Below are 24748 nucleotides of genomic sequence, written 5' to 3'. Positions count from 1 at the left end.
ACCCCTCAAGGGCTCAGCCAGCCTTTAACACCTTCTAGGCTGGAACTTATGTTCTACAGCTGAGGGTGTACTATGAAGTGCATCATGGAGTGAAGGGCTGAGTTGGGGATGTCTGGAGAAGGGCATCCCCTGGAGGTGAAGTGGTGTAATTGCACTGAAATGCATTTACTATTGGTTATTTCTTTTTAGGTGGACTGAAAGTCACATGTGTAACGTGAAGTACCTGTGTAAGGTGATGTTATGCTAAATGGAGTTATGTTGCTGGACCTTCCTGCTAGGGGGTCTGGCTGTATTTACATAATCCCATGCTTTTACCTGTGATTCCTTTTAAAGTGAAGAGGCGCACTGCAGGAGAAGTGTAGTTGCCAGAAGTACTTCTTTTGAAGGGACTGTAAGTCACATGTGTAAGGAGATGTTATAAGCCAAGTGGGGCTATTTTGCCAGACAGTCCTGCTAGGGTGTCTGGCTGTATATGCGCAATCCTGTGATTTCATCTGTGATGCCCTTAGGGGCTGTAATTGCAATGCATTCAAATGATCAACCAAGGTGATGAGTACTGTCATTCTAAAGTATGCATACACATGGATTCTTGCTGCTGCGCTTAGGTGAAGACCCCAGACTGCTAGCCCTTAAAATATAGAGGTGCATACTTTATGGTCAGTAGGAGATGCTCAGTCAGGGTCATGTGTCACCAAGGCAGGTTTACCTCTTTTTAATGCTTGTTGAGGTAATGGGGTGGGTCGCCACTGGGATGGTGCCAGTGCGCAGGGCCCTCGCTCCAGGTTATGTTCAACTAACTGCATTGGGGGCAAGTTGATGTGCATACATGGGAGTGGTGGTACTAGACCCCGCCCCCCCTGCGGGAGGGGTGGAGATGTTATGCAATGTCACAAAGTAATTCCAACAGCTTATGTATATTTGGAAATTGGTGCATAGTATTGAGTGGTGTGTGTGTTTAATAAATGTACTCTTACTTTTATAAAGCAAAGTACAGACTCGACAATCAATTATTGAGTGTTATTTTTGTGCACCTGCAAATGGCGATTACAAGCCCACACCCCCTTCCTTGACTAAGCCTCAGACTGCTCTGCAACGCTACCCTCTGAGAGTCAGGCGCGACAATTGGGTGTTTGGTTCCCAGTGAAGGACAAATGTAGTTATGTTATTTGTGCAGGCCTCACAGATGCTGCCTCGTTTTCCAACATATACATATATAGTCAAGTCAAGTCAAGTCAGAGAATTTATATAGCGCACTACATACCCAGAGGGTCTCAGGCGCTAAGGGAGGGGAGGAGGATTACTTGTCAAATATCCACGTTTTAAGTTGCTTTCTGAAAGCTAGGTGGTTCTGGGTAAGGCGAAGGTGGGTGGGGAGTGAGTTCCATGTTTTAGCAGCCAGGTAAGAGAAGGATCTACCTCCCATTGTGGTCTTGTTGATGCGAGGTACAGTGGCGAGGGCTTGGCTGGAGGAGCGTAGCTGGCGGGAGGGGGTGTAGAAGGACAGTCTTGAGTTGAGGCATTCTGGTCCGATGTCGTAGAGTGATTTGTGTGCGTGGGTTAGCAGTCGGAAAGTGATTCTCTTATTGACGGGTAGCCAGTGGAGGTCTTTCAGGTGACCAGAGATGTGTTCGTTGCGTGGGATGTCCAATATGATTCTGGCTGAGGCGTTTTGGATTCGTTGGAGTTTCTTTTGGAGTTTAACGGTAGTGCCTGCGTAGAGGGTGTTTCCGTAGTCCAGTCGGCTCGTGACCAGAGCATGGGTGACTGTTTTCCTGGTTTCGGTGGGGATCCAGCGAAATGTTTTTTTGAGCATGCGAAGAATGTTGAAGCAGGATGAGGATACGGCGCTGACTTGTCTGTTCATTGAAAGTGAAGAATCCAGGATAACGCCTAGATTCCGTGCGTGGTCTGTCGGGATGGGTGCTTTTCCAAGGGCTTCCGGCCACCAAGAGTCGTCCCATGCAGAGGGGGATGTACCTAGGATGAGGACTTCTGTTTTATCTGAGTTCAGTTTCAGACGGCTGAGTTTCATCCATTCAGCAACTTCTTTCATTCCTTCGTGTAGGTTAGATTTGGCGGTGCTGGGGTCCTTGGTGAGGGAAAGGATCAGTTGAGTGTCATCCGCGTAAGAGATGATGTTGAGGTTGTGTTGGCGGGCGATGGTCGCGAGGGGGCTCATGTATACGTTGAAGAGGGTGGGGCTGAGAGAGGAACCTTGTGGTACGCCACAGATGACTTCGGTGGCCTCGGACTTGAATGGTGGGAGGCGGACTCTCTGGGTTCTTCCGGTGAGGAACGAGGTGATCCATCCAAGTGCTTTTCCATGTATTCCGATGTTGCTGAGGCGTTGTAAAAGGGTGCTGTGGCAGACTGTGTCGAATGCTGCAGAGAGGTCGAGGAGGATGAGGGCGACTGTGTCTCCATTGTCCAGTAGAGTTCGAATGTCGTCTGTTGCTGCGATGAGGGCGGTCTCAGTGCTGTGTTTTGCTCGGAAGCCTGATTGTGAGGAGTCGAGGGATTTGTTGGCTTCGAGGAAAGCGGCGAGCTGGATGTTGACAGCTTTCTCGATGACTTTGGCCGGGAATGGAAGGAGCGAGATGGGGCGGTAATTTTTGAGTTCGGTGGGGTCCGCTGTTGGTTTTTTCAGAAGGGCGGTGAGTTCAGCGTGTTTCCTGTTTTCCGGAAAGGTGGCGGAGTTGAAGGAGCAGTTGATGACGTCTCGGAGGTGCACTGCTATGACGGAGTCTGCTTTGTTGAAGATGTGGTGAGGACATGGGTCTGTGGGGGATCCTGAGTGGATGGAGTTCATCAAGCGGATGGTGTCCTCAGTGGAGATTGGGTTCCAGTCGTTAAGGGTGTTCACGGGGGTGGAGTGTTCAGCATGTGGTTGGGTGGGTTGGGCTCCGGGTTGGTTGTCGAAGCTGTTGTGGATGTCTGCAATCTTGTTGTGGAAGAATGAGGCTAGGGAGTCGCAGAGGGCTTGAGAGGGGGTGATGTCGTTGGAGTTGGCCGAGGGATTGGAAAACTCCTTGACGATGTTGAAAAGTTCCTTGCTGTTGTGGGCGTTGTTGTCAAGTCGATCCTTGAATGCTGTTTTCTTGGCCTTTCGGATTAGTTGGTGGTGAGTGCGGGTGGCGTTTTTGAAGGCGTCCTTGGTGCTGGTGGTTGGGTCTTTTTTCCACGCTTTTTCAAGGGTGCGGCAGAGTTTCTTGGACTTCTTAAGGTCATCGTTGTTGCCAGGTTTGCTGTGACGTTTTTTCAGTGGTGCTAAGGTGTCGGCGGTGTTGGCTAACCATTGGGTGAAGTTGGCGACGGCTAGGTTTGGGTCCCAGGAGTGGGTTGGGGTGTTTAGAAGGAGCGAAGAGGAGATCTGGTCGGTGGTGATTTTGTTCCAGTTTCTTTGCAGAGTTGGTTGGAGGTGGTTGGTGGGTTTGGGCTTGTTGTAGGTGAAGTGAACGCAGCTGTGGTCAGTCCAGAGGAGATCCGCAGTGTGGCTGAAGGAGACATGATTGCTGGAGGTGAAGATGGGGTCGAGTGTGTGACCTGCGATGTGGGTGGGGGAAGTGACCAGTTGTTTAAGTCCGAGGTTGGCGAGGTTGTCCAGGAGGGTGGTGGTGTTGCGGTCGTTGCTCTTTTCAAGGTGAAAGTTGAGGTCTCCCAGAAGGATGTATTCTTTGGAAGGGAGCGCGTGTGGAGTGATGAAGTCCGTGATGTCTTCACTGAATTTCGCGCGGGGTCCTGGTGGTCTGTAGAGGAGGGTGCCTCTGAGTGTGGTTTTGGGGTCGATGTGGATTTGGAAGTGAAGGTGTTCGGAATTGGCGAGGTTGGCGTCAGAGCTGGTTGAGATGCGGATTGATTTCTTATGGACGATAGCGATTCCTCCTCCTGTGTGGCTGGTACGGTCTTTGCGAGTGATCTTATAGTCTTCCGGGATGGCAATATTGATGTCTGGTGCGGAGGAAGCATTCATCCATGTTTCTGTAAGGAAGGCGACGTCTGGAGAAATGGTGTCTAGTAGATTCCATAGGTCAATGGCGTGCCTGTGGACTGATCGGGTGTTGAGAAGGATGCATTGTAGGTGGTTGGGTTCGGGAGTCAGTGGTGTGGTCGTGACGGAGATGTTGTTGGTGCTGCTGAATTTGCAGGAGTAGCAGGAGAAAGGTCCATGGGTTTGTCCAGGGGCGGCTTGGACGCAGTTGGGGGCGCGACCGGGGTTGAGGGCTAGGAGGGTGGCGGCATCGTAGGTGATGCGGGAGGGTTGGGCAGCGCGAGGGGCAGGGGGTCTGGCGCTGGGCGCGGTCCAGGCGCGGACGGGCGTAGACGGGCTTACCTTTGGCGCACCTTTGGCGCGGGTTGGGCGCGATCGCTGCGCGTGAACGCTGCGCGCGGGAACTCCTGTCATATATGGATAGTGGAGGGGGAGGGGCGAGGGCGTCTCAGCTGGGAGGCGGGGCGGGCTACGGAGGACAACAATCAACAAAATGGAGGCGGAGGGGTCTGAACGCCGAGAACGCTTGGGGGAGAATGCAAAAACAGGAATAAAGTTGGCAAATATAAGACAATGCAACTAACGCTGGCAATTAAACATATAATTGGGCAGAGCGGCGGTCAGAGCACACAGCTGGCAGTCGGTAAAGGCAAAGCGCTGCAAGTAATGGAATAAAGTTGGCAAATATAGCTTGCCTAACGCAAAAAACACATTGCCTGTTTCACCAAAGGTTTCATGCACTGAAGTGCGTGAAAGGTGTGCAAAGCGACGACAGCAGATATTGATTACATCCGCGAATAATATTTTTATTACAGCCATGAAAATTGTGAAATGTGTTTCACGAATTTTGCGAAATTTCGCAGGTGTGAAATTTTTCACCCTTCTTTACACACAGAGACATTTTAGGGCATGGACTAAGTTGGTCCTGGTCCAGGGCCCCAGCCTTTCAGAGCGCCACCTGATAGAGCCAGCTCTGTTCTTGGCGTGATGGTTTTGAATAATTCTTGACAGATTTTTTTTAAATACTGTTTTCCTTTCATTTATTTTTTGTGTGGGTGATGTATTTAAGTCTATTACAGAGTTACAGAAAGCTTGATGCTAGTTTAACTTGTTTTACGGAGTCATCACAAGGAGGGAGCAAGTGGTCTGGTCTATCGGCCTGCAGAGACAACTCATTTTAATTATATTGACTTATTGCTGGTACCGAAGGGACCTGAAGAACCGGGCCTTTAAGGGCCTGGCGGCGCAGGGCACGCCTGAAATCTCCGAGTTCACCTGCATTGTTGTACAGAGACACGGAATACTCTTAGCGTAGAAAACCAAATTTATTAGCTGCAGCTACGCACAGTTATCCTAGAAGTACATCAGTGGTAGGTTCTCAGGAGACTGCCACTTTACTTCGTGTCTCACAGTCTTTTATAACCTTATACATCCAAAGAAAAACACTCCCCATGCACCAAATATTAGCCAATAGGAAAACATTCAAAACAAGGCACCATGTAACCAGAACATCCCCCTTGAGTCGTGTTCTTGCCCATCCCCATAAGTCAATCAATGACAGCACCTATAGATCAATCAGTAATGGCAGGACGTGTTTGTGTGCTTCAAAGGACGACTTGCAAAATAAGATAATGCAGAGAAAGAATACCGATAGCCAACAGATAGTTGGGACAAGGATTAGTCAGTCTAGACAAGGATTAGTCAGTCTGGCTAGTTCCTGGAATTGGCTTCACAACAAGGAAGGGGGGTATTTGACACGTAGCAGTACAAAGGGCAGAAACACTTCGTTCGCCGAGCTGCCTGAGTGAGGGCAACACAAAATGGCGACGGAATACAAAATGGAGTCGAAACTAAATTACCTCAGCCCAACATTTGACATCTGTTAAGTGTCGGTTCATAATTGTAATCCATGTAGAAAAAGTAGAGTACAGGCAATATTTCATCGAATTTTAGAATGTAATTATGGTTTAACAGTGATTTTAATCTGTAAGACCCTTTTGGTGCAACTGACCGTTGAATGATTTTAAATCTTAAGTCTTGGCTGCTATCAACCGGGAAGAAAATTGTAATGGTTTTCATTAACTAAACCATAACATTTTTGCTTACTTAAGTCTATTACAGACATTTGGCAGAAAAATGTTTTTCAATGCCATACAAAATCCATAAAACAGTTTCTTTTGAATCAAAAGCGGACCTCACATATGAGAAATGTCATGGGGTCACAAAGATTATAAGCAATTTTAATAGTTTATTCAGCTGCTGCTGAATTATAATATTGAAAGCGCATGTCACTATCCCTGAATACTAGCTGTAATTACATTTAGGGCCTCATTTATGGCATTTTGGTGTAGAGTAGCACAGCGAGGCGCCTTGCTGCACTGCCCTTCGCCAAAGTGAAAGGACAGGAATGCACCATATTTAACAAATACGGTGCATTCTTGTCCTTTCAGCCTGCGCAGGCGTCATTTTGGCAGCCTAGCGCCAATTTAGGCACCCTTGCATTGTGCAAGGCTGTCCCTATTGAAGTCAAGATTGTTTTTGTGCAGGAAGATGCACCTTCCTGCACAAAAACAATCCGAAGAGGCATTCCCCTCTTTGTATGTGTTCTGTAGAATTTAGCACACATGGAAAGAGGAAAACCAAGCATTGGCATAGCCAATAGGTTTCGCTTTTGGGACCTTATAAGTATTTAGTTATGCAGCACAATATCCTTGGTGCATCAACATCAACTGTTGCATTGCTAAACACTCATAAGGTCCCAAAGGCGAGACCTATTGGCTATGCCAATGCTTGTTTAAAAAGTGTCTCATCAGAACTTCTGGTGTAGGCATGTAGTTATGCCCTATTATCAATTATATTGTTGTCCCGCCCTATACATAGCCCAAGGGCTGTGTGTATTCCAAATGGTTGAAGAGTGCATGTGCAGCAACCGGCACACCTCTGAGGATGAGAAGGCCGCCAATTGCTGTGTCCAAGTGTGCTTCCACACAGGACACCAAAGCAAAAAGACTTGGCCGCGTCCCAACAGGAAACCGGAGCGGAACCTGGAGTGTCGAAGGAAATGTGAGGATCGAGTTAAGCAGGGTGGGCGTGGTCCTCCAAACCCTCAGGGAGATTGGAACCAAGCAGCACTTTGTTGCATATGGCTGCTTTTCTAATAGAGGCAGGGGACGCGTTTCTGAGACCTGCCTGCCATAACTGCCGCCACACTTACTTGCCGTGAGGGGAACGGCCTCTACAGTGGGGCGCTTTTGTTCTTTGCTCTGCCTGTGGACTCCTCCACCGCCACCGTGAAGGGAACGGCACACTTGCACTCCAATTCCCAGCATCCCTGGTGAGCGGCGCTTGCGGTGACGACACCTGGCAGCGCCGGATCATTACTTAGGCCACCAGGTGTCACCACAGCGCGGGACGTGTTTCTGAGACCTGCCTGCCATAACTGCCGCCACACTTACTTGCTGTGAGGGGAACGGCCTCTACAGTGGGGTGCTTTTGTTCTTTGCTCTGCCTGTGGACTCCTCCACCGCCGCCATGAAGGGAACGGCACACTTGCACTCCAATTCCCAGCATGCCTCGTGAGCGGCGCTTGCGGTGACGACACCTGGCAGCGCCGGATCATTACTTAGGCCGCCAGGTGTCACCGCAGCGCGGGACGCATTTCTGAGACCTGTCTGCCATAACTGCCGCCACACTTACTTGCCGTGAGGGGAACGGCCTCTACAGTGGGGTGCTTTTGTTCTTTGCTCTGCCTGTGGACTCCTCCACCGCCGCCGTGAAGGGAACGGCACACTTGCACTCCAATTCCCAGCATCCCTGGTGAGCGGCGCTTGCGGTGACGACACCTGGCAGCGCCGGATCATTACTTAGGCCGCCAGGTGTCACCGCAGCGCGGGACGCGTTTCTGAGACCTGCCTGCCATAACTGCCGCCACACTTACTTGCCGTGAGGGGAACGGCCTCTACAGTGGGGTGCTTTTGTTCTTTGCTCTGCCTGTGGACTCCTCCACCGCCGCTGTGAAGGGAACGGCACACTTGCACTCCAATTCCCAGCATCCCTGGTGAGCGGCGCTTGCGGTGACTACACCTGGCAGCGCCGGATCATTACTAAGGCCGCCAGGTGTCACTGCAGCGCGGGACGCGCGCGGGCAGCGCCCGGGCGAAGCCCGGGCCAAGGGCGGGCCCGTCCTTGCCCGTCGAAGCCCGGAGGAGACTGGACTGGGCCATATCTCGTTCGCCCAAGGACAAATGGATGGCTACTCCCTAGGTGAGCTTTAAATATCGTTTCTCAGACTTACTATCAATTGTGCCATCCCCCAAAGTACTATTGCCCTCCTGTTGAAACAATGGGGAGGTGTACGAACGCACCTGCTATCAAATCATCTACTACGTGCATCGAAAACATGCTGGAGAGGGCTGTTAGTATTGTGAGCAACGAAATTGAGCTTACCGAGAGGTGTTTGTCTCTCGGTCTAGGGCAATTAGTACCACTCTCTGGATCAATCACGGAATCTACCGATCTGATTGTAAGTGATCACGATGTTCCCGCTTCTACCCGCGAAGTGGCTCATGATGTTACTACATCTGTTTCACCTGAGCCAATTTCTGCATCAAGTAACACTCTTGCTTTAGGGGCTAAACGCAAAAGGAAACTTGGAAAGCCAGTAAGCGCTAAGAGGAAACAACCCAATCGTCCATGTTCCTCTCGTTCCACTTTAAAATCGTGGATTCAACCTACAACAAACCATCTACCTGTTGAGGCTCTTGTACATGCCCCATTGATAGAACCACTTACCTGTACGACTGGAACACAGACTGAGAATGACTCTTTTCCTCTATATATTGATAATGATAACCAAAGTAACCAAAGTAGAGTGTTTGACCCTAGCTATTTAGCCACTGTTATTACTGACTGTATCAAGCCTATTCTTGATATTTTTCTTTCCTTATTGCATGTTCGTATTGTTAATTCTTTGCCTGTTCAACAAGCACATTCTGTTTTGCAGCCTATGAATGATGTGCCCCAAGTTGAAGCTAAGACATCTAACCCCACTCGTGTCAGTAGCCACATCATAAATGCCTCCACCAATTACACGCCTACTTCCCATTCAAACACCCACGTATCACCAAACCCAATTCAGGGAGCTGGTGACTGCGCGATTTGTAATAGGATTCGCTCATGTCTCAATACGAGGAGTACTGGGGGTGCTAATAGGCCTCTGGACAATGTTATTATTAATACTAATGACGGTACCTTGATAAAAAACCTAACACTGGCCAGTACCATGCCCCCCAACACTTCTCATAGCGATAGTCTGGCCAGGACTCATCAAGAAGTTGATATTGACCCTAGTTCCAAGAATCACACTGAGGGTAATAACGTGGTATTAAATCTGCCCCCTGAGGCATGCCCATATGTTGTGATCTTGGCAGGTGTCCCTCCTTTGAGAAAAGATCAGATAGAGTCCTGGGAGCAATTATGCTGCAAGTGCGTTGATTGGCTCACTAAACATAGAAAATTTAGACCCTCGCTAATAGAAAACATCATTATAGTACGACGAGTGGGCTGGTTGGGCACATCCCCCAAGTCTTTTAAAGGGGACTGCATAATTATCAATTTTCGGAGGCAATCAGTGGTAAAAACCATTCTGACACCACAGATGGAACATACTAGCCATAGTACTAGTATATGGGCACTACCCCTAGGCTATTTTTATAAACCTACATTTGAGACACCGTCCCTTAATTTAAACAGCCACATTCCTATATCTAACAGATTTACCCTGTTATCTGACTTGGATTGTCAAGACTGACTGCCTACACAGGCAATGAATGTAGTAAGAACTGATGTATTAACCCCGGTCCCATTTCAAAGCAGCCCCCAGGCCACCAACTCAGATCTATCAATCGTAAGGGAAGATGATCAGACACTCAAACTATTGAGCTGGAACGTAGCCGGTTTGGCATCTAAGCTAAATTTACCCGATTGGAAAGAACTAATTAACCACCAGGACATTGTCATGTTTCAAGAGACCTGGGCAACCCAGGAGCTGCACATGGAGGGCTTTGAGTGTTTTAATACCCTGTCCCCTATTCCTATCTCAGGCAGACCTGCTGGCGGCCTTTCAACTTGGATAAATATTAAGGCAGGCGGCCGTTCTAGAATCTTGCCCACAGGCAGCAACAAATTTCAAGTAACTCTCTATACTAGGGGGGATTCTATTTATTTGATTAATTTTTATAATGACGATTTTTACACTGTGCCCAATATGAACTTTTCCCTGTTGTTTAATTTTATTTTAAAATTACAATTAGCTAACCGTGGCGCCCAAACTAAGGGTATATGCTTAGGTGGGGATTTTAATGTTAAGATCCCAAGGGACATTTATTCTGCCGTTTGGCCAATTACCAATGTACCATTGAGTAAAAGAGGGGAACAGCTAATGAATTCTTTAAGTTCGTAAAGCTTCTTAAATGTCATGCAGATTGCAGCTGTCCTTCCCCCTGATGGTTGCATTATCCCAACCTATAGAAGCCGATGCTCCACCTCCACTATTGACTATATTTTTGTGACTACTCCCTTAGAAGGTCATGTGCTAAGGGCTGAGGTAATCCCAACAATACAAGGGGACCACAATCCTGTTAGTACCATCTTAAGCTTCTCACGCCGCCCTGCGTATGACTGCACGCCTGGGGCACGCGATTTAATGGCATCTACCGACAAACTTAGAATTGTTTGGCGTAACATTGACAATAACGCCCTATTCGAAACAATGATAAAATCTCATTTGAGTTTGGTTAACACCTGTCTGGCACCCAGTGCATGCAATATAAAGGTTGTAGAAGCTTTTTCAGGATTGTGCTCTGGGATTAAAAAAATATTATCTAAACCGACTCGGGCGTCAAAACCTGATCCTGGGTGGTTTAACGCGGATTGTTCCGCGGCAAACAGAGACCTAAAAAAAGCTCTTGCAAGTAAACATAGAGTAAGTTCTCTTATATCATCACTTAGGAGCAGCTACAAGAAAGCCATTATACGTAGGAAGGAGGAGCTTATCAATCATCATTGGTCGAATCTTATGCAGGCTAACATTTTGAAAAACGGTAAGAATTTTTGGAAGGCCGTTAAAGATATGAAATCTGTGGGCAATATTTCCTCACCGATTAGTTGTAATATCTCCAGTGAATCCTGGGAGACTCACTTCAGTAAGATTTATGCTTCTCCAACATCAAATGAATCGGAAAAAGAAGATGTTTATACAATTGGAATAGAGATCGAATTATCTGAGGTTGAGGAAGCTATAACTCAAAGCTTGGGTGGTAAAGCTCCCGGACCAGACGGCCTCCCGATCGACCTTATCAAAAGCAAACCCGACTTTTGGGCACCACTTTTAACCAATGTTTTTAATAAATTGACTGATTCATCTATTCCCGACACATGGTCATATAGCACTATAGTCCCAATTTTCAAGAAGGGGGATCGGTCAAACCCGAGTTGCTACAGGCCAATCTCACTGATTGATAACACCTTGAAAATTTTGGGCAGGGTAATTTTCAACAGAATCAACTCATGGGCAGAGGAAAGCCAGGTTTTACATCCATCTCAGCTGGGATTTAGGAGTAAGGTTGGCACTGTAGAACAGTGCCTTAATCTCCACTTGATTATTAGCAAATACACTATAGCTAAGAAAACACCAGTGTACCTGGCATTCATGGATTTAACATCTGCATTTGATTTCGTAAACAGATCACGGCTGTGGCAAACTCTTCTAAACTTGGGCCTAGATGCCCAATTAGTCTCCTTCTTGGCATATCTCCACAGAGACCTAAAAGCCAGGGTGCGCATAGGCAGGAATGGTGAGATTTCAAACGCTATTGAAATTGGTAGGGGGGTCAGACAGGGTTGCGTTCTGGCCCCGCTTCTATTCATACTATATATTAACGATTTAACCAAATCTCTCCTAATTTTAACTGAAGACGTCCCAAACATTAGTGGAAATAAGATCCCAGCGTTGCTTTACGCTGATGACGCTGTGTTAATGGGGCGCACCCCTAAAGCCTTGCGCGCTCTGGTACACGGCTTCGTGGAATTCATGGCAACTCTGGACCTATGTTCAAATTTTAAAAAATCGTTTTTAATGTCGTGTGGGTCCAAGAAATATTCAAATCTTTCAATTGTTTCAAACTCCAATAAATTGCTAAGCACTCGTACTTTCCCGTATCTCGGATTGGTATTTGCATCTAGTGGCCTATGGAATGACCATATTGCCCACTTTAATAGGAAATTTACTAACTCTATTAATACAATTCTTAGGCTACCTAAGCCCAAAAATATAGAGGTAGTTCCTCCTATTATTAAAATGTATAGACTACAATGCATACCAACCGCCACATATGGGGCTGAGGTATGGGGGATTACTACTAGCATACCCATTCAATGCAAAGAGAATAGATTTTGTCGCAAAACCCTGGGAGCCCCATTCTTTTCCTCCACATATGCTAGCCATAATGAGCTTCATCTACCTTATGTAGAAGACTTTATTAAAGCACGCCCTACTTTGTTTTGGCTAAGGGTTTGGAAGAATCTGGCTGCACAATTGACCAGGGAGATAATTTTGGACTGTTTAAAATGTGACAGAGGGATGGATATACCGTGGCTGGCAGGAGTCCGCAAAAGTCTAAATAGCCTAAATCAAGGACATCTTTTTTCAAACCCTTTAGATTGTAGCTCCACCAGTATTAAAATTGTGGAAAAATCTCTTTACGCTCTCTACAAAGAAATAAGACTAGCAACTGAATATAATTAAACTTCAGTTGCCAGATATATGCAAATTAAGCATGTAACATCGGCTTTGCCTAATTATCTCTTAAAACCTGTGGGTTACTGGGAGAGGGGCCTACTGTTCAGGCTAAGGACAGACACAATGAAATATCTGCTGTCATTTCCTACCGGCTACACGGTCAACCTTGACCTCTACCCCTGCCCATGTAACAGTACCTTAAAACAATCAATGCTACATTTTCTTTTTTTCTGTTCTTATTACTCAGTCCCAACGAAAAAATATTTAATTCCGTATTTTAAGTCAAGATGTGTCACTGACTATAAGGTAGCTTACGGGAAGGTGCTAGCTATCAGCAACGATGAATTATGTTTCCGAGTTGGATCCTTTTTAAAAATGGCTGTACGAATTTGAAAAACTATGTACCCAGATTGATTTTATTGACCGATGTGATGTAATTATTTGTATTTTAACTGCACTTTTATGGATATGCTGTTTTTATCCGAATAAAGTTCATATTGATTGATTGATTGTGTCCAAGTGTGCTTCCAACTGTTTCCAGTGTCTAGTGGCATGTGTCTGCATTACCACTGAATGGTGATGTGCAACTTCTTTATTAGATCCTGTAGAAGTGACTACAGAAGGATAAGACCCTGTACTGCACCAATGACGAATGTGCCCTGCTGCCTTTTAGCGGCTGATTTGCCACTCTATGCTCACACCTTCTGGGTGTTGGCTCAGACGTGAACAACCCAAATCATCACTCTTGATGAGAAACACTCCAGACAATGAATGGCTTCCTTTAGGCTGGCCCAACATGTAAATTGCACTTCCAGCAGGCACAGGTTTAAGGGAGTTGAGGCGAAATCCATCTCTATGTATATTTTATTTGAGCTCCTTACATGAGATCTGGCAAAGCAAAACAGGTGTCTTGGAGTTTTGTTGTCTTTCATCTAAATCACGTGGGCACACATTTTTATGTAAAGTGATGATACTCGCAAGCAGGCTATTCCTATTGAGGGAGTGAAAACTAACCTACTGTCTCTTTGCGATAATCAGGTTACATTTTGTCCAATTGTTCGAGATTTCGGCATATTTTCAAATATTTAGAAACATTTTGTGGACACAAATGTTTGGTAAGTGTATATATTTTTTTTGTCCTCTACGGTATTAAAGCTGACAGATCAGTAAGTACACCCCCACATATTCACAAGGCCTTTACAAATGAATACATGTTCATTAGAAAACGCAGTCCTGTCCATTACTAAGAAGACACATCCTTAGAGCTGAGATCTACCAGGAAAGATCCTTAGGGCTATCTTGATTTCAGCATGCAGCTAGTGCAATCAAAGTTCATGTGGCAAATTATCATCAGTCTGTAAAAGAGTGTGAGCAGTCTCAGACTCCCAAGCATGACACATGCAAAGCAGGAGAATTTGCGGAGGTGGTTCTTAGCAGTCAGAGCCCTGACTCACGTGTGACACAGACCACTAAAAGTATTGTAAAACATGTCAGCACGTTACGTCACTCTGGAGGTCGCCGGTTTCCTTGAACTTGACAATAAACAGAATATTTACTCTGCACAAATGCTAACATTTTCTATAGAATGTCGATATTTGACCTTAAGAACATTGCTTTCATAGTGTTTGTAGGTAGTAGCTGATGACAGAAGTAAGTGCTTTCGGTACAGGAAGTCACGCCCAGGTGTATGAGTTGTAGACATCTCTTGAATCTCTGAGCCTGCAATAGCACGAGGTCTGTGACATTAGAGTTTCAACAAATGACAACAGTCACAGTCCTGAGACGTGTTTTTTTCTTATGTCTAACTTTCTTTCCCCTGGTTACTAGCTCTTGTAACTATAAAATCATTTACATATACACAATGCAGATTCATCTGCTGTGCACTGCATTTTCCATGCCCGAAAACGTTTACTCATACTACCTTCCCAGCCAGTGCTTAATTTGTAAAATAAGAAGTGCAGGTGCTCAAATGTTTGTCGGAGGCCACACCTACTTTTCTCTGGCTCCACCCACTTCCTCCACTGGCAAAGAGACATGTGGTTGCATCTTATGTGGAGGGAGATGCACCCACATTTTGCAGGGCATCTATAAAGTTCCAAAGAGACATGTGGTTGCATCTTAGTGATACAGGTTCTCATCAGCGCTACCATGCTGCACACAGCACGAGTGGAGTATCTCTTGCAGTTGCCACTTGCTGCCCCATCAATGGCAGTCCCGTGTTGATGGCATGCCAATGCATACAGTAATGTCAGCCTGAGCCTTACCTTATGAACATGGGAGTCTTGCAGTCCTCTCAGCATGGACCTGTCCTAGGCTGAACCTATGACCCTCACTGACCCTCGGATGTCTTGTGTACCAATATTCGCAGCCTGGATTTAGACCCCGAGCTATCAGTAAGCATTAGCAGTCTCGGCACATTGCAAGCTGGGGTTCCACTTCCACACTGAGGCCAGCACACTTTAAAAACCTGTGTGCCTGTGTACGGCCGGCGGCAGCTAGCCTAGTACTAGGCAGCTGCCGGTCAGATAGTGCAGGGCACTGATCTCATCATTCATTCATGCAACATGCTACACAGAGAGACAGTACTACCACACAGTGGCGTGGGGGTGACCTGCTGACGACCGTCACGCTCCCCCCCAAAACAGCAGTGTTGGTTTGGCAAGGCATGGATGGTACATTATTGGCATCATGATAATCATTCATGGCACGGGCGCATGGTGGTTACGGCGCTACTAGTTAAGTTACTTAACTAAGTTAACTTCTTATCTTCAGTACTGCTTAACACTACTGCTGTCTATTGTTAACTTCAACTTAGTGATTCATTCGTGCTGGGCCTGGACATACTGACTGCAGTGCAGCACTGCCTTACGCTGCTGCTTAGGGCAGCCTGCCGCCTGCCTGACCTGGTGCTGTTGTTACCGGCGGTACCGTACTACTAACAGTACTACTACTAGTGCTGCTGCCAGTCCTGGGCTCCTCTACGCCAATGTCGTTGTCGGGTAGCGCTGGTTGGCTGACGTTGAAGTAGTTGAATGGGTCGGACCCAGTAAGATGACTCGGTATGGTGGGGCGGCCGGCCCGTGAGGGTATGTTGGGGTGTAGCAAACGCGCAATCTGAAAAATGAAACTGAGCATGCCACGCTGCCTACTGCGCTCAACCCCAACCCCAGCAGAACCAAAACCTATCCCAAATCAGTGTCCCTCCCGACCCGCCCATTGGGCCGACAACACTAAACTAATGGTTGCGGCCTCCACGCCATTACCATATCAAATCATTCAGCATCATGAATCTCCAATCTCCTCTTGGCATCACGATTGATGATCATGGAAATACGGGGTGGTTACCTACTATGCTACTAGTAGTTAACTGTTAAAGTTACTTCTACTGTGTCTGTGCTCAGTTTAACTCACTGGCTTAACCTTAGCGGTGCCGCGGTTCGATCGTGGTGAGACGGGCCGGCACGGCCGGGACACACTTAACTGCTGACTGCAGAGTCAGTGCACAGCACTGCCATTGCCTTATGCTGCTGCGCTGTAAGCTTTATTAACTGATTGGGGGCGCCGGGGCATAGTGCCAGGTGCGTGCCACACTGCCTCACCTGGGTGCTGTTGGCCACCAAGCAGTACTGGCTACTGACTACTGCTCTGCTGCCACTGCCAGTCAGTCCCTTTAACACCAACATCGTCGCCGGGTGGGTCGTGTTGGCTGGCACTCAGAGTGACCGAGTTGAAGGCCGTGGCCTGCCACCCGTTGATTGAACCACGGTTACTCGTTAATGGGGTGCGGCCGTGCGGGTATGCTGGGGCGTGGCAATGGATGCTCAATCTGAAATCTGCGCATTTCCCTCCAGCCACACAGCCCCACCTCCCACAGAACTAAAATCTAGCCTAATTCCGCCCACCGGCCGGGCCGGTAACACTTTTAAGGGCCGCTCGCGGCCTCCACGCCATCGACATATGAGACAGACACTGGCTGCCGCTGCAGAATTTGAGTCATTCGTGATTGAGAAGAAGAATATTGAGATTCATTCATTCATGAATCTCCATTTTCTCCTCTTGACTCAACCAGTGCAGTCCAGGGCACAGCTGCCACTGGGCCGCCCGCAACACAGTTTGCTGGGAGAGACCGGACTGGAGTACTCTGGTATATGGATCAGGTTAGTCACGGTGGACAGATTACCTACGGACTTGGAAACGTTTATGGAGAAAAAGTAGTCATTGACGAACCTGCAGTAGGGAAAGCTACTTGGTGGGTCTGAAATTAGACTTGATAATGTCTCGTTGCTGAAGAGCAGGGTTCCAGTGTGGTCATTGACAAAAGTGGGCAAACTCTGAGTGCGGGAAAAAGTCTGTAGTCTATGCCCGGGAAGGCCTTGATGTCGATGTGTCTGTCCATATGAAGCCTTTACAATGGGACTTAGAAACTTTTCTGAAATTCAGATCTCCTTGAGTAGGACAATCCAGCATGATAAGTCCAACAGGTGATCCGAGGGCTGTGGCTTTGACAGCAATCTCAGTCTTCATCAGTTCTCCAGGTTAAAATTAGCAAAAAGTTTCCAAGTCCAACTTCTTGCAGTTTGGGGACAGAAGGAGTTCACTCTAACACCAGCCAAGGGTCTAGGCCCTGAGGCACACCACTTAGGGGTTACGACTCATTCCACCAGACGCCAGCAGTAGGGCACAGTGCAGGTTCAATTGGAACATGTTAGCTGGGCAGTTGCACGGAAATAGCCTCTTGAAACATGTTGAGTACCTGTAGCTCAAACAGGAGACCAGCCAACTGACCATAAGACTCACTTCTGGGGTCCTGGACACAAGGCAAATAACTCCAGTCTCCCTTCAGGTTTTTCAGACTGGAGGGAAGTCCTTCTTTTGTTTGTTCACAGGTCCAGGAAATGAGAGGTCTGTGGGTTCCACCTTTGTACCTAGAGCCAGCCTGAGGGTGGAGTACAATCTTTTGTTCTCCCTTCCTCTAAACGTTTCCGGCCAGTTTCTCTACCCCCACTGGGTTTGATACCATCCTGACTAGAGAGAGAAAGGGGAGACATGCCTAGGGCCGGGATGTGAGCTTTATCTGGAAATGACAGGGTTGGCATCCTTTGAAGCTCAGGAAATGGCTCTGCATTGCCCCCAGGCCATCGTGGCATGGACAGAGTTCCTCTCCTCACTCCCAGGGTCCTTTGCCCACTGTGTGGGAGCAATAAACATTTTACCACAGGAGAGCCATGAAGGGTCGGTTGACAACTTGACACAAGCAGGAAAGACTTTTTAGTTGCTTTTAAAATAGTAATATAAATCCGACTTGACAATTGAGTTGGATTTGAAATTAGTATTAAAATGAGTAATTGAACCATTTTTCTAGCTACTCCCAAACTGAGGTTAGCACTTATAAGGCAATAGTGTGAACCAGTGTTAATGGGAGAGCCACCCTTCCCACATTGAAAAATGACATTGTATGTTTTTCACTGCCAGGGCATGAAAATATAAATTATATATGTCCCTTTTACGTAATGCATACCCTGATTTATGGGCATTTAGGGCCTACCTAAGGGGTAATGTATAAGTATAAAAAAGAAAGATTTAGGTCTGGTAAAAGGTTATTTTTGCCAGGTCGAAATGACAGCTTAAAACTGCACATCCTGGCTGCAAGAGCAGGCCTAGAGACATATTTTACAGTACTACTTTAGTGGGTGCCACAAGTAGCACTGCAGCCCACTAGTAGCATTTAATTTAAAGGCCCCATTTACCAGGGACTAACAAATAAATTACCTGGGCCAATTAGGGGTCTGCCAATTCTAACATGTTAAGAGATGAGAGCACAGGCACTTAGCCACTGGTTAACAGAGGTGGAGTTCTACAGTCAACATAAATAGGGTTAAATAAAAAGGCAAAATAATTCTGGATGATCCCACAGGAAGGACACCTTTTTAAAACCAAGGGTTAGTTGACTGACCACTTGCATGGTTACAGGAACGCAACAAGCTGAAAGAGGCCTTTTCCCTAAAGTGCCCAGCTGACCTGTGGTGACTGGACTTTTCTGTAGGCCTCTGCATGACGCATGCAGAGTCTCTAAGTGCCTTATCCTAAAGTCCCAGGGACCTTAGAAGTCTACATTTGTGGTTAATGGGGCACCAGAAGAACATTTGGCAAGACTTGCAAACTTTTGCTTCAGAGCATCAGAAGGATATACCTCAAAATGTATCTGACCCTCAGTCCCACAGCATAAGATTACATTTCAGCATTGTCCTGCTCAAGGCTCCCGCAAAATGTGCTTGGTAGAAATCTCAACACTTTTCATCAAAAGTATCCTTTTCTAAAGTAAGTTTTAGAATTTTTTCAAACTTTTTGACTTCCAGACTTTTCACTGGGAACTTGTTGTTTCCGACCACGGATTCATTGCTGTTGGACTCAAATCATGCCTAGATCTGAGTCTACTGCTTCCATAAAGGATCATTGGCACTTTATTCCTTTTGGAGCTGTATCTACTTAAAAAGTTTACAATTTACATCTCTGGTTCGTTTTATTTGATTTTAGTTGTTTTGTTCATTAAATTTTACTTTTTTTTTATCTGTTTGGCTTTTTTATTGTTTGGTATTTTGACTTTATTCATATACTGAATAAATATTTTATACATCGCCCTGAGTTAAGCCTGTCTACTATGTCTATAGCTGCTTAGGGGGGCGAGCTCAGGTCTATTTCCTGACTTTGGGGGTTAACCCTGACAGGAGCTGTGATTATTCTTTGATGTGAGTAGTCATCCACCACAATTAACAATCCAGTTTCCTGCATGCAACTTTGAGAACTATAATGCAGGACGAATGTATGCTTAATGGGTCTTCCTGTGACAATGGATACATAGAACATTTTCTTGAATACGTCATTCCCACATTGTTTATGTACAAGCAAGGTTATTAAAGACATAGAGGGTAAATTTGAGTTTGGTATTTGAGGGAGAGGTACCACAAATCAGCATATGTTTTATCCGCCAACCTGCCTGCCCTATTTAGAGCAGAGCTTTGTGATGGGACTTCTGGCATATCTATCAATAATATTCCCCTTTGCAAGAAAATAAACAGAAGACTAAGAGGACAAACAGCCAAAATGGCAGTTGCCCTTGCACCATATTTATACACACACACACACACTACGTGAAACAAACACAAAATACATGACACACGCACATGAAATTCAATTACACATACACACAATTCATGACACATGAACAACAAAATACATGACAACCACACTCACACAAAAGATACGACAAACATCTTACAGAAAATAAATCATGCAAAGCACTAAACCTGTGATCACAACAAATGAAAAACCCAATTATTGGGGGCGTGGCTTGGAGCCCGGCAGACATGGAGGCGCAGGAGTGAGGCTCCCGGTCCGGTGTGGGTGAATCTCACCCAGAGTGTGCCGTTTGCAACGCTTTGCCAAAAATCCTGTGGGTGAATACGTGCTCACAAAGATGTGGACCCTTTTACCGCTGCTCCGGTGATTATGCTGTCATTATCGGAGGATGAACGTGCATTTGTGAGGTCACGTATATGACGGCCGCCATTTTGTTTCATGCATCGCGGCGCGAACATTCCTTCAATATTACAGGAGGTGATTATTTCTTTTTTCAACACGCATTTCAGACCCCCTTATGTTTGGGAAACGCTTTTTCTTCCCTCAGCAGAGGTCCACAGTGGCGTCATAGCCCAGTTTCACCTCACCTTTTTATAAGTGTGAGGTGATTTGGCTACAACCGCCATTTTGTGTTTCAATTCTCATTTCATTTCTGTGAAATAAGACCTCACCATTGATAAGAGGTGCTTTGAATACACTGTTAATGCATTGGGAGGCTCTGCATGAAACATCCTTCACCTATGTGACACCTTTTTGATTTAAGCGTTTTATTCTATTTACTCAAGTGATTCAACTGTTCATTCTGTGGTGGTATCTAAATAGACTCTGGTCATTTAAAGACTCCTATCACTTTTTGGATCACTTTATCTTCAGTACATGTTCTGAGGTCGCTGCATTGCTGAGCTGTACATTTTTTTTCAGCCTGATTTTTCTCCTTTTTACGGTTGCACTCATTTTCAAAGTCTATATCTGCCTTCTGGTCACTTGATAACACAATTTGATGGGCAGAATAAAAGGCACCCTTTTTATTGTTCCGAAACCAAACCACGTTTTCATCAAAAACTCAACAATATTTCATGAAGTCTCAAAGCTGGAAAATACAGGGGTCCTTGATATAGACCATGCAGATATGGAGCCCATGCAGACAGTAGCAGGAAATTCCAACGTGAAGCGTTTAAAAAAGAACCTCCCTCACCACCCAAAACGGCTTCTCCTGTCTCAATGGAATTCATACTTCAGGAAATAAGAGCTCTCAGACCTTTTGTAGAGGAAACAAACACCAAATTACAGATCCTTTCAGACAACTGGCCGCATCTGGACGCTAGGCTCACAACAGTGGAGCAAAATGTTTCATCTTTTCATGACACCACCAAATGTGTTACCTCCTTACACTCTCAAATCTCATCACTACAAAAACAGGTCGACGACCTTCAAAATCGAAATAGGAGAAATAACTTGTGCATTTATAATTTGGCAGAAGGTATTGAAAGTACAGATCCCATTGCCTTCTTTAAATCTATTCTTCCTAAGATTCTCCATTTGCCAGAAGGAACTATATTGATCAAACAACGCGCTCACAGACTGGGTCGCAATGCTACTAATAATTCATATTCACGGAGGTTAAGAGGGGTCATTTTGTACTTTCTGGAGTACACTGATTTGTTAAAGGTTCTGGCTGCTGCCAGAGCTATTCAAAAAATGTCCTGGTCTGGTGCTACATTATTTTTTTCACAGGATTATTTAAAAGTCACTGCATCGAGACTTAAAGCCTTCCTGGACATGAGACCAGCTCTTGGTTCCATGGGTGCCAGATACGGTCTCTTCCACCCTTGCTTGTTTAAAGCCACTTACAACAACAAAACTACTTCTTATGATGATCCAGTGCAGCTATAAAGCTTCATTAATGCACACATAACAGATCTCATGGATTCTTCAAGACCATCCTCTTCACATGTTACTTGATTCGCCTAAGCCGTAACCTTAAGTTGTCTTTATCCTATTTATTGCAGGATTTATGCTGTTTTTATATCTCTATTGGTTTTGCATTTCAGTGTTATCTTAGACGTTGTTAATTATTATTACGAGAATCAGCTTCTTAATTGTTTATGTTTAGTATATAAACTACAGTGAATCTGATCATCTCATTTCTCTTTTGGTTCCACAGTCACATTTGTATTTTGGCGTGTTCCCTTCCCGGTTCGGTCTAGTCCTCACTGGACGTCTCGTATGCTTTTTGTGCCTCCACCTACCCCTCCATTCCTTGTTCCCTTCGTGTAGGTATGTCGTTCGTTTTGTCTTTAGTTTTTTTCTTGTTCTTATCTTCTGACTTTGTCATTTCCTACGTTCTTCAGTTTATCTCTCATCTGTCTTTTGTTCTATGTACTGCATACCTCGCTCTTTTACCATCTAGTCTCCTCAAATATTTGTTCTCGTATGACTATTTTCCTTCTTCATTTCTGTATCTGCTTATCTATTGCCTATATTTCTCAACGCTGTGAACTTATTTTTCTTCTTCTTCTCTCTCATATCTCTGAAAACACTAATTGACGGTTTGGCAATGAATTGGACTTTGGTGTTTTAAGTTTGGATCTTTCCATTTCTGATTCTTTCCCCTTTTCCTCTCTTTGCTTGATTACTCTCTATATTTCTCAATGCCCTAAAATAATTTCACTCCCTTTTCTTTTTTCTCTCTCTTTTAATACTATACAGTGTTTTTGTAATTTATCGGACTTCTGCACTGCAAGCTTGGATCATTCTTTTGCTGTGTTTTTTATCTTATTGAATTGGATCACTATTTTTTGCTGTTTTTATCATTCTCCTTTGATATCTCATGTCCCTTAAGATAGTTTCATGGAACATTAGGGGTATAAATTCTCCTATCAAGAGACAAAGAGTTTTAGCACACTTGGCTAAGTTGAATGCTGATATTGTTTTCTTGCAGGAAACCCACCTTGCAGATATTGAATCTCTAAAATTGAAAAGGGGCTGGGTGGGTGAGGCTTATTTTTCTCCAGGTGATGGCAAACGAAATGGGGTGGTGATACTATGCCGTAAATCCTTACCAGTTACATTGTTATCACAAGAATCAGATGATGAAGGTAGATGGCTCATTGTTAAACTATCACTATAAGGTGTTCCAGTTTCTCTTCCTAATGTTTATGCACCTACAGGTGGAGATGCTTCCTTTTGGCCTGCTTTGGCAAAGCATATTTCTCAATGTATAGAAGATAATTTTATTTTGGCTGGAGACTGTAACCAGGTGTTTGACCCCTTCTTAGATAGATGTTCAAAAGTATCCTTCGTACCAAACAAGTCACATAAATCTTTTACTCACACTATTCGTCAACACAAATTGCATGATACTTGGTGCCCTTGCAACCCAACTACTAGCGAGTATTCCTTCTATTCCTCAATCCATTATACCCAATCAAGAATTTACTATGTTTTTGTATCTCACAATATTTCACAGTCCCTCACTCATGCAGAAATTGGCCCTATTCTCTTATCGGATCATGCACCGGTTTCCATTGGCTTTGACATACTCCCCAGGAATAATGCTCCTAGAAGATGGCGTTTTAATAATGCACTCCTTTTGGATCCCAAAAATTCACAACAGCATTCGCTTCATTCTCTATGGACTACTTTGAAAGGAATAACACAGACTCCTTATCTCCCTCAATCATTTGGGATACCCTTAAGGCATCAGCAAGAGATTTTGTTTTAAATTTTGTGGCAAAGAAACTAAAAGCTGCGCGTAAAACTACTAAAGATCTTCTTCAAGACATTAAGGCATTAGAACATTCATATTACACATCACACTCAGAAGAATGTTTAAAGACCCTCATTAACGCTAAGTTGAAGTTTAACAAAAAATCGACAGAAGATGCTTCACTTTATTTATTAAAATCCAGCGCAAAATTTTACGGAGGTAAAAATAAGGCAGGAAACATTTTAGCCAATTACTTAAACATTCGCCAAAACAGACTAAAAATTTAATCTGTCTTCGATGAGCAATCAGTCTTAAGATTTAAAGATGCTGAAATTTTACATGAATTCTCTCTCTTTTATAAATCTTTGTACTCATCAGAAACCCAACCTACCGATCATTTACTATCGCAATTCTTCTCTAGAATCCAAAGCCTCAACAAACCTCTTTGGATCTTTCCCCCTTAGAATCGGACCTTTCCCAGCGTGAACTTCTAAAAGCCCTTCAGAATCTTAAAAAAGATAAAGCTCCTGGTCTGGATGGATTTACCGTTGAATTTTATACCCAGTTTTCTACGCTTTTAACACCCAAACTACATTCACTTATACATTTCTTTTGCACCTCAAAAAACTCTTCTGGATCATTTTCCGAAGCTCATATCTGTCTTATCCCTAAAGAAGGTCAAGACTCTAAATATTGTAAAAACTATAGACCTATTTCGCTGGTCAATATTGACTATAAAAAAAATTCTAAAGCCTTAGCTATACGTCTTGACTCTTACCTCCCAAAGTTACTAGATAAGGAACAATCTAGCTTTGTCAAAGGGCGAATCATTACAGACAACACACAACTCTTTTTCGATATGTTATCTAAATCTCCGCATCTTGACCATCCTTTGACGGTAATTGCATTGGACGCCGAAAAGGCTTTTGATAGAGTTGAGTGGAAATATTTATTTTATACCCTTCAATGGTTTGGATTAGGCCCTAATTTTATAAATTTACTATCCCTTCTCTACTCTAATCCTCGCACAACAATCTGTGCTAATGGCTTAATTTCCCCATTTTCTGACTTAGGCAGAGGGGTATGCCAGGGTTGTCCTCTACCTCCTTTCTTTTTT

This window comes from Triturus cristatus, chromosome 2_1 (genome assembly GCF_964204655.1).
Source record: "Triturus cristatus chromosome 2_1, aTriCri1.1, whole genome shotgun sequence".
Classification (NCBI taxonomy): domain Eukaryota; kingdom Metazoa; phylum Chordata; class Amphibia; order Caudata; family Salamandridae; genus Triturus; species Triturus cristatus.
This window is presented reverse-complemented; position numbering follows the sequence as displayed.